The 10,594-nt window shown below is 40.2% G+C and overlaps 1 long non-coding RNA gene across 1 annotated transcript; it reads left to right on the forward strand.

Moving 5' to 3' along the window:
- The first annotated feature begins 8,523 nt into the window (after window positions 1–8,523).
- LOC108522790 (uncharacterized) lies at window positions 8,524–9,843 on the forward strand. The gene is made up of 3 exons (XR_001883602.1): window positions 8,524–8,688; window positions 9,024–9,334; window positions 9,780–9,843. It is a non-coding gene; the product is annotated as an uncharacterized LOC108522790 (long non-coding RNA).
- Window positions 9,844–10,594: the final 751 nt, after the last annotated feature.

Genomic DNA, 10,594 nt, shown 5'->3' on the forward strand with positions numbered 1-10,594 from the left:
TTCAGGATCATCCTGTGTATTTCCTACCACTGTCCTGAAATTAGTCATATCTCCAAGAAGCCCTCATTTAAAGGAATATACTGGGTGGTAGGGATGTTTCATGTTTCTGGATTGAGTTCTTGCTTCCAGAAATGTCCAGCTGGGAGGTGAAGGACCAATCCAATTTCCCTTGCATCCAGATTGTGATCTTGAAGTGAGGTGTCTTGAATTCAAATGAATACGTATGTACTGATATGGTTTGGATATGTGTCCCTGCCCAAGACTCATGATCAATTGTAATCGCCAGTGTTGGATGTGGGGCCTGGTGGGAGGTGATTGGATTGTGGGAGCAGTTTTCATGAAAGGTTTAGCATCATCCCCTTGGTACTGTGCTCATGATAGTGAATAAATTCTCGTGAGAGCCAGTTGTTTAAAAGTATGCAGCACCTCCCCGCTGTTTGCCCTCACTCTGTTTGCTCCTGCTCCTACAATGTGAGACCCCTCGATCTCTCTTTGCTTTCTGCCATGATTGTAAGTTTCCTGAAGCAGAAGTTGCTATGCTTCCTGTACAGTCTGAAGAACTGTGAGCCAATTAAACCTCTTTTCTTTATAAATTACTCAGTCTCAGGTGTTTATTTATAGCAGTATGATAATGGACTAATACAGAAAACTGACACAGAGGAGTAGGACATTGTTATAAAGATACCTGAATATGAGGAAGGAGCTATGGAACTGGGTAGCGAGCAAAGATTGGAAGAGTTTGGAGGGCTCAGAAGAAGACAGGACAATGAGGGAAAGTTTGAAGCTTCCTAGAGACTGGTTGAATGGTTATGACTGAAATGCTGATCACACAGTGACATGGACAGTGAAGCCAGGCTGAGGATATCTCAGATGGAAATGAGGAACTTATTGGCAACTGGAGTAAAGATCACTTTTGCTATGCTTAGTAAAGAGATAGCTGCATTGTACCCCTGCCCTATGGATCAATGGAACTTTGAACTTGAGAATAATGACTTAAGGTATCTGGTGGAAGAAATTTCTAAGCAGTAAAGCATTCAAGGTGTGACCTGGCTGCTTCTAAAAATGACATAAAACTTGAAATTATATTTAAAAGGTAAGGAGAGCATAAATGTTTGGAAATTTTGTAGCCTGGCCTTGTGGTAGGAAAGAAAAACTTGTTTTCAGGGGAGGAATTCAAGCAGGCTGCAGAAATTGGCATAAAAAGAAGCTAAGTGCTAATAGCCAAGACAATGGGGGAAAAGGCATTGAATGCATTTCAGAGACTTTTATGTCAGTCTCTCCCATCACAGGCCTGAAGGCCTAGGAGGACAGCATGGTTTTGTGGGGGCAGGCCCAGGGCCTCACTGCTCTGTGCAGCCTCTAGACACTGTTCCCTGCATTCCAGCCACTCTAGCTCCCACCATGGCTAAAAGGGGCCCAGGTACAGCTGTGGGCACTGCTTCAGAGGGTGCAAGCCATAAGGCTTGGTGGATTCCACATGGTGTTAAGCCTTCGGGTGCAGAGAATGCAAGAGTTAAGTCTTGGGAGCCTCTGCCTAGATTTCAGAGGATATATGGAAGAGCTTGGATGTTCAGGCAAAAGCCTGCTGCAGGTGCAGACCCCTCATGGAGAACCTCTACTAGGGCAGTGGAGAGGGGAAATGTGGGGTTGGAGCCCCCATATGGAGTCCCCACTGAGGCACTGCCTAGTGGAGCTGTGAGAAGAGGGCTGCCATCTTCCAGACCCCAGAATGATAGATCCACCAGCAGCTTGCACCCTCAGCCTGGAAAAGCCACAAGCACTTAACACCAGCCTGTGAGAGCAACTGTGAAGGTTGAACCTTGCAAAACCATAGGGGTGGAGATGCCCAAGGCCTTGGGAGCCCACCCCACATGCCAGTGTGCCCTGGATGTGAGACATGGAGTTAAAGGAGATTATTTGGAGGTTTAAGCTTTAATGATTGCTCTGCTGAGCTTTGGACTTACATGGGGCCTGTAGCCCCTTTCTTTTGGCCAACTTCTCCCTTCTGGAATGGGAGTATTTACCCAATTTCTATACTCTCAGTGTGTCTTGGGAGTAACTAACTTGGTTTTGGTTTTACAGGTTCATAGGTGGAGGGGACTTCCCTTGTCTCAGATGAGACTTTGGACTTTTGATTTAAGACTTTGGGGATTACTGGGAAGGCATGATTGTATTTTGCAATGCTGGAAGGACATAAGATTTGAGAGGGGACAGAGGTGGAATGATATGGTTTGCATATATGTCCCCACCCAAATCTCATGTTCAGTTGTTAACCCGGATATTGGAGGTGGGGCCTGGTGGAGGGTGATTGGATCATGGGGTGGTTTCTCATGAATGGTTTAGCACCATCCCCTTGGTGCTGTTCTAATGATAATGAATGAATTATCATGAGATCTGGTTGGGGTTTGTTTTTTGTTTCTTTTTTGAGACAGAGTCTTGCTCTGTCACCCAGGCTGGAGTGCAGTGGTGCGATCTTGGCTCACTGCAACCTCTGCCTCCCAAGTTCAAGCGATTCTCCTGCCTCAGCCTCCTGAGTAGCGGGGATTACAGGCGCACGCAACCACACCCAGCTAATTTTTTGTATTTTTAGTAGAGACGGGGTTTCACCATGTTGTTCAGGGTGGTCTCAAACTCCTGACCTTGTGATCTGCCTGCCTCGGCCTCCCAAAGTGCTGGGATTACAGGAGTGAGCCACTGGGCCCAGCCTGATCTGGTTGTTTTAAAGTGTGCAGCGCCCTCATCAACTCTCTCTTGCTCCTGCAACCACAATGTGAGGCACCTCCCTTCCCCTTCACTTTCCGCCATGATTGTGAGTTCCTGAGGCTTCCCCAGAAGCAGAAACCACTATGCTTCCTGTACGGCCTGCAGAACCATAAGCCAATTAAACCCCTTGCTTTGTAAATTACTCAGTTTCCAGTATTTTATAGCAGTGCAAAAGGGATTAATACATATACATATATATTCAAAATATAAATTTAAATAATAAATGTATCCAATTCAACTTTAGAAGAACTTAACCTCTTCTAGCTTAATGTATAGCTTCTTTTCTTCCATATTAAGAATTGTGATTTTCAAGAAAACAGTGGATGATAGAATTTGAATAGGACATAATCACTCGTTTGTTTTATCCTCCATTACATACACAATGATTATTTCACAATACTGCTATCAATACTAACCCACCATAAGATGACTGAAAACAACTTAAAAATTATGTTTATGCTCTTCCCAACTTTTCCCATTTTTTAGTTATACCATAACTATATTGTCATAGTGTATAACTATTGCACATCATAATCTTGCCTTTCATACTTTCATTTTGACTTCATTTTATAAGTAGTTATGTATTTAATGCTCACTACCAGTATTCATGTTGATGCCTCTTTACATGTTGAAGGTCCAAAGTTTGTTCTCTAGTGGATTCTTCAGGAAAGGTTTAAGGGAAAAATATTCTTTGAATTCCCAGATGTTGGTAATAGCTTGCCTACAGCTTTTAACCTAATCTTGCAAGTCATTTTGGCTGGGTATGAAAACTTCAGGTTGCATTCTTTTTTCCTTCAATATCTTAAATGTATCACTTAGTTATCTTCTGGCATAAAATGTTGTGCTTGAAAAATCTGATGACAGTCCCTTTTCTTTCCATTATAAGTCTACTTGAGCATCTTCTTTTGATGCTCACTGATGAGCTTTGTTAAATACAAGAGCCTGTTCTAACATTACCTTAGGATTTATGAAAGAGGATCATGTCCAAACTTGGAGGGAACCTGAGAAGTATATGAAATGCATTATGAGGTGGTGAGAGGGGATCTCCACATGGCTTTGTAGAAACAGTGGTCCAGAGCATGGATGCAGGGGCAAGAGAAAGATACCACCAGCAGAAAGTCATTTACATACACACATTCCTTGGGAATTCTAAAAAATCCACTGGGAAACTCTGAAGAAATGTAGATTTCTGATAGTTCATGCAATAGGCTTAGCAATTCTCATATTTTGAATACAAAAGGAAATAAAATATTTTTCTGTTATAGGCTGCCATGTCTGATAATAGGCTGGGCACATTGGAAAGAGGTTAGAAATGTGACTGGAAATGAATGCAAATATGCCTTCTATACCAGTATTGATTAGCTAGAATATATAATGAAGCAGAGGCCTCATTAACAGTAGTAACCAAATATTTTTTTCTTAAAGAAATAATCTAAAAAGAAAGAAATAATCCCAGATTTCTGATCCTAGAAAGCTAGTAAACCAAGTTAATACAAAGACTAGCATAACATGTAGAAATGCAGGATACAATCTATAATATATAGCAATTTTTAAAAAACATGCTTGCTGAATTCACATAAAAGAAAACCTACAGGTATAAAAAATAAATAAGGAATGGGAAAACAGAACTATAGGTCCAGAGGGTGTTACAAGCAAGATCTAACAATTCTTCAAACAGTAATTCTCTGGTTACAGAAACTGGTTCAATAAATAGAAAAAGGGGGGAAAATATCCATCTTATTTTATGCCATATAATCTCTATACATGTGGTGAAAGCATTTGGTAAAATCCAACACAAATTCAAAATAGACACTTATAACAAATTTCTTTAGCCTGAGAAAGGAGATGACTGAAAAAAGCAAGAAAAAATATCATACTTAATAGTGAGAACTGACAAGGATGCCTGCCTTGGCAATTTCATTCAGTGCTATTATTCTGGAAGTTCTAATTGGCATAATAATATATGCAAACAGATAAAAGTTAAAGAGTTATGTAAAGAAAATCAAATTTTTATTGTCTGCAAATAAAATTAATATCTCTGTAAAAATCTAAGCAAAGTTAAAGACAAATGACTAGAATTAATAAGAGACTTCATCAAAGTTGCTAGATACTAGATTATCTTATAAAAATGAATTAATTCCTTTATACCACCAATAAACAATTAAAGGATAAATTTTAAAATACCATTTACAGTATGAAAAATCTATTAGTGACCCAGAAATAAATCTACTAGAGATGGCTAAGATCTTGATGGAGAAAACTGTAAGTTCTTATTGAAGGGCATAAAAAATTTACATGAAATAGAAACATATGCTAACTTCCTGGATGGAAAGTCAAAAATATGTAAAATCTCTCAAAGTTTATCTATAAAGTTTAATGCAATTCCAATTAAAATTACCAGAGTTTTCTCACATAACTTGATAAACTTATTCTAACATTCTGATAGAAGTGTGAAAGGCCGAGAAAAATAAAGACAATACTGAAGAAAAACATTCATAAGGGAAAGTAGACTTTCTTTACCAGATGCAGGGATTTATTATAACGCTATTTTAACGCTGTTATAACACTATTCACACAGTGTGGTTATGGTGCAGAAATAGATACAAAAGACCAGTAAAAGAGAATACAAAGTGTAGATACAGACTTAGGTATATACCAGAATGAAGCAATATTAGGAAAGTGTTATTGCATAGAGAAGAGAGAGTGGTTATTCAATAAATACGTGGTTCAAAAAAATTGGCTTCCTGTATGGAAAAATATAACAATATAAATTGGATATAAATTGGATCATATAAACATATAATTCAATTGTTACCCACAGCACTTGCTAAAATAAATTTGAGACTGTGCTACTAAATAAATTTGAGACTGTGCTCTGAGTGACTATCATAGGCTCTCCCACCTATAGAAGTAACATGCCTGTCACCTACATGATGATTTATGATTGACATGAGGAAATAGGGGAAAGATGGTCCCTGGCTGAAGGACTAATGTTTGCCCTGATGAAGAAGGAAGCAAGCTGTGGATGAGGAGGCTGACATCACTGAAGCTTGGCAAATGGGGTGGGTGGCCACAGTTGAAATGTGGAAAGCTTTAGTAGGCCATGTTGAGTTTGCAATCTGTCCTAAGAGCAAATAGAAGCCAGAAGAGTTTTCAGTGGGACAAGCACTGATTCAATTTTTAAAATATCCCTCTAGCTGCTATGTAAAGGATGAATAAGAAGGTCAGGAGTGCATGTGGAAAGACCTATCAGTTGTCCAGAGACAGACTGTGGAGGTGGCTATGGCATTATGAGAGAGTTAGACATTTTAGAAGAATGGACCTAAAATGGGACATGGTTACATGAGCAGAAATGTATCACTATCCTTTTGTATCTATGGGAACTGGCTCCAGGACTCCCTGAGGATACCAAAATCTGTGGATGCTCAAGTCCCTGAAATATAATAATGCAGTGTTTGCATATAGCCTGTGCTCATCCTCCTGTATACTTTAAATCATCTTTAAGATTACTTGTAATGCCTAATACAATGTAAGTGCTTTTAAATAGTTGTTATACTGTATTATTTAGGCAATAATGACAAAAAAAAGTTGTACATGTTCAGGGCAGGGGCAAACATACATTTCTTTTTAAAATATTTTTGATCTGAAGTTCTTTCAATCCTTGGATGCCGAACCCACAGATACGGAGGGCCAATTGTATTTTGTTACAGTTCTTCCCCAATTTCAGACAGCAAGGCTAAAGTCCCAAATGAAGAGACACTTTCAAAGGTTGCAAAAGACAACAAAAATTTTATTTTGGGTAAGAACTGTAACAAAAGATCAAGTAAAAACCTCGAGTAAGGGGTAGACTTTACGCTTGGGTGGAAAGATGGAGAGAATACCAGAATCACTGGAGAGCTTTGTTCAAATTATATATATTATGGACATATCAGGCCTCCAATTCAGGCATCAAAAATTCTGCTGGGGGAAAAATTAGATGGATTATTGAGAATTTAGTATCACAGCCACAGCATATGAAAATCCAACCGTAGAGTTGGCTTAGTACTTCTAAGAAAATGCATACTAACAATTCCTATGGAATGGTAGGAAATTGTTGCCTTTATAGACTGAGCTCTTCGCAATTCCCAGAAAAATATTTCCTTCATTGTTTAATCTCCAGTGATCCATAAGAAAGTAAAGGGCAAAAGGAAAGAAGGTGGTAAAACTCCAAGTCAGGGACAGCTGCAAGAATACTGGAGAGGACTGGCCAGGCATGAAGGGTTGCAGCCTTGGCCACCATGGCCGACTGCATGAATATCGTAACTAGACACCCAAGTCAATATCACTAGCAATCTCATTTGGAAATGCAGGACCTGGACTCATCACCATTTTCCCAACATCCTGTAACTCCAGGGAATTTGTATGGAGTAAGGGAGGGTCCCCTAGGAATGACTGATGCACCAAAAACTCACGGGGTGGGAAAACTTTCTCAAAGGAAGCACTGTGATATCCCTACACCTAGCCCCACTGAGAATCATAGCTGTAAAACCTCTGTAGCCTCTTTCCTAGGAAGGGCCCTGTTGTAGATTTTTAGTTATCCAAGATTTTTTATAGTAACATTGAAATAGCCTACATTCATTATTGTGTAGTTATCCGGGTACAACTAGATTCGATTGGGAAGGGACCTTCAGGACCATCTAAACCTCATTTTACAGATAAGAAAACTAAGAATTTGGCTAAGGTCACATAGCAAGAGTGTAGTGTGGTATCTTTGATACTAAAATTCAGGTCATCTGCCTCCCACCTCATTACAGCATCTATCACACACACTTCTATTCAATCAAGCTACCCTGACCTAAGAAATAGAGCACATTCTATTTCTAACCTCCTGCTGTGAAATGCCAACTGCTTTTTCAGTCTGCATTAAACTGTGGAGCCGCATCATGAATGTGCCATTGGAGAAACACAACAGGATGAATTCTTAACTTTCAGGCTCCCTATTGTCCTCATATATATTACTCCAACTCTCCACAGGGAATTTGAGTTTCAAGGGGTGAGTGAAATACATCCTGCATAACTGTTACCTCATGTTAACAATAGCTTGGGAATAAACATCCATGGATTGCAGGATGCCTCTAGTAGCGACAGCAGCTTGTTTTTCACAAGGCTTATTTCTAGAAATGGACATGGAACAGGAAAATAACTTACTATTGTTTGTTTTGATCGAAAAGTGGGCAGATTTAAAATGCATTGGTATGTGTTCTTATACATTTGTGTCTCCTGGTTTTTTCTTGCAAAACATTCTATGTGGCTCCAGTCATTCATACATAGACCTGCAGTAGTGTTTCCCAAAGTGACTCTTAAGGAATTCTGTCTCTTTGAGATATTTCATGAGAGTATGCAGAGAGAGCTGCAGTCTATATCTTGCCTCTAGAAACATCACCTTTCTCATTAGCAGATAAAAGGCCTTGGAAGTCCTTTTATTTCGCCGATTTTCCAAACTTCTTTGATCATGGAACTCATGTTGACTTTTTTCATGTACCCTCCTTAGAACTCAAGTTCCACGGGACACTCTTCGGAAGTCCTGGCTTATGAGTATCCTCCAGGAGTTTAACACCCTGGAGGGGGATTTTTGGTCACAATGGCTCTCTGTAGCACCTCATAAATGCAGTTCCAGCTGTAAGCCTGACACCAAGGTGACCACCGACATCAGCAAATTCTCTTTGTCAAAATGTGACAGTATCTTTCAACTTTCCCCCTACTCCTGAATGTTTGAAGAACTCTCAGTGCATATTAGCCATCACCATGGTTGAGACCGAGACCTCTGCAGAGACAATCTTGATCCTCCAGCTCCCGTTTCATGTTGCCCATGTCACCCTCAGCACTGAAATCTTTACCTCAAGCACTGGGAATTCAGGCCATGGAAGATTAGGAGGTTCACAGCAGGTTGCTTTGCCTTTTTTCCCCCTATTCCTTTTTGCATTTTCTTCTGGGTCTCTCAAAGGTCATCTAATTCTTCTCTGTCATATGCATAGATTTTGGAAACTACTTTGTTTCCTAAGCATACCCCTGAGAGGACTCACCCCTTACCCCCAGCAGCTTATCAAAGTATTTCTGTATTTCTGTCAAACTAGTAGAATGCTCCTCCAAGAAGAATTCTGATTACATTTTCCCATGTCGTTGTTACGGAAGGTGTATCTATATAAAGTGGGAAGATGCCAATAAGGGTCCTTGCTCCTTGACTGTAAGCTCCCCTATCTTTTATCTCTCTGTTGGTCTAGACATGTGGTAATCAACCCTGATTGCCCATAACAGCCTTGTGAGCAGCCTTCAAAATACAGATATCTGGGCCTCAATTTCTGAGATTCTGATTTAAATGGTGGAGTCCATACATCGATTTTTTAAGCACCAAGGCAATCCCGTTGTGTGCATATCAGAGTACAATATGACTGATTGAGAACACGGAGTCAATGGAAGTTGAAAATGCCATTCATTGTCAAATCATCATAAAGATGAAACAACTATTCTGCTGATAATACACCTGATCACGCAAGTACCTACTCAGCTATTCTGATCACCCACAGCTCTTCAGGTACAGTTTTTCTTCCAGATGCTCAGAAAAGCATGATAACATAGTCGTTTATTCCTGCTCCTGCTCATTGATCTCCAAGCTTGTGAGAATGGGAAAATGAGGAATGTTTAGGCACTTTACTGATAGATGTCCTTGGTATAACATTACACTTAAAATGTACAGCTGGGGATGGATTTTCAGCCAGCTCCTGTGTGCCCAGTCCAGGGCACTAGTGACTGGCTTGTTACTTGTAGGCAGTTGGTACAACTCACTCATCTCAGAGGTGTGGGGAGGCAGAGTCTATCAGAGATTGTTAATGAAGGTAGCTGCAGTAGTACCCAAAGTGAGGTGCTGAACAGGAGTGATAGGGGTAAAGGCAGCTCAGTAAGACGGGGGCAAGCAGTCCCACATCTTGCCCCTAACTCACTGTTCTGAACTGCCATCCCATCTTCCACTTCTGCCTCAGGAGCAAGTTGCCCTTCAAGATTCAGGACAAATGTCACTTCCTCACTGAAGCCTTCTCTCCCTCCTTGGTGTCTCCATAACACTCTGATTAGACTTCACATGATATAATATGTTTTCCTACTAGATTCTGAACTCCCCAAGAGCAGCAACCCATATCTTAACTCTCTTTGCATCAACAGAGCCCAACACAATGCCTGGCACAGAGTGAGCCTCAATAAATATGTCTATGATATAAATTTGCTAATAATATATCTGTGGTATCTATTGTCTATCTCAGAGTGAATTTAAGAAATTCAACATCTCTTACAAATCTAGATCATTCACTTAATAGAATGGCGTTACCATATTATCAGCACACACAGACAATAAACCTCAAGCTCTGCTTTGATAACACAACTCTAACTCTTATCTTACTTGGGAATGGGGGAAAATGATGACTGAATTGGAGGCCACTAAAAAATGGTAGGGAAGAGAACCAGCCAGGTACAACATCGTTTTGTTTAATCAGTATCAAGATGAAACCTCTTTCTGCATAAAGATACTTCAGTGCCTTCTCATCCCCTGAAAATGTTAAGCATTTTCTTAAAAAGAGATTGCTGCTGTTTCTAACATGTGCCCAGGATTCTGGGAATCAACTAACTGTGTTGCTTCCCTGCTCACCTGTGCTGGAAATGTCAAAGGAGCTGAGGGAATCTGGGCCTTTGCTCACTTGTTTTCAGGAGGCATGGGACGTTCCTATCTGGAGACTGCTGAGAGTAACTCCTCTTGAAATTTTGCAACTAGCTAAATCCACTATGCTTTCTTACTAGATGTAAT

Source organism: Rhinopithecus bieti, unplaced genomic scaffold (genome assembly GCF_001698545.2).
Source record: "Rhinopithecus bieti isolate Rb0 unplaced genomic scaffold, ASM169854v2 scaffold_64915, whole genome shotgun sequence".
NCBI classification, from domain to species: domain Eukaryota; kingdom Metazoa; phylum Chordata; class Mammalia; order Primates; family Cercopithecidae; genus Rhinopithecus; species Rhinopithecus bieti.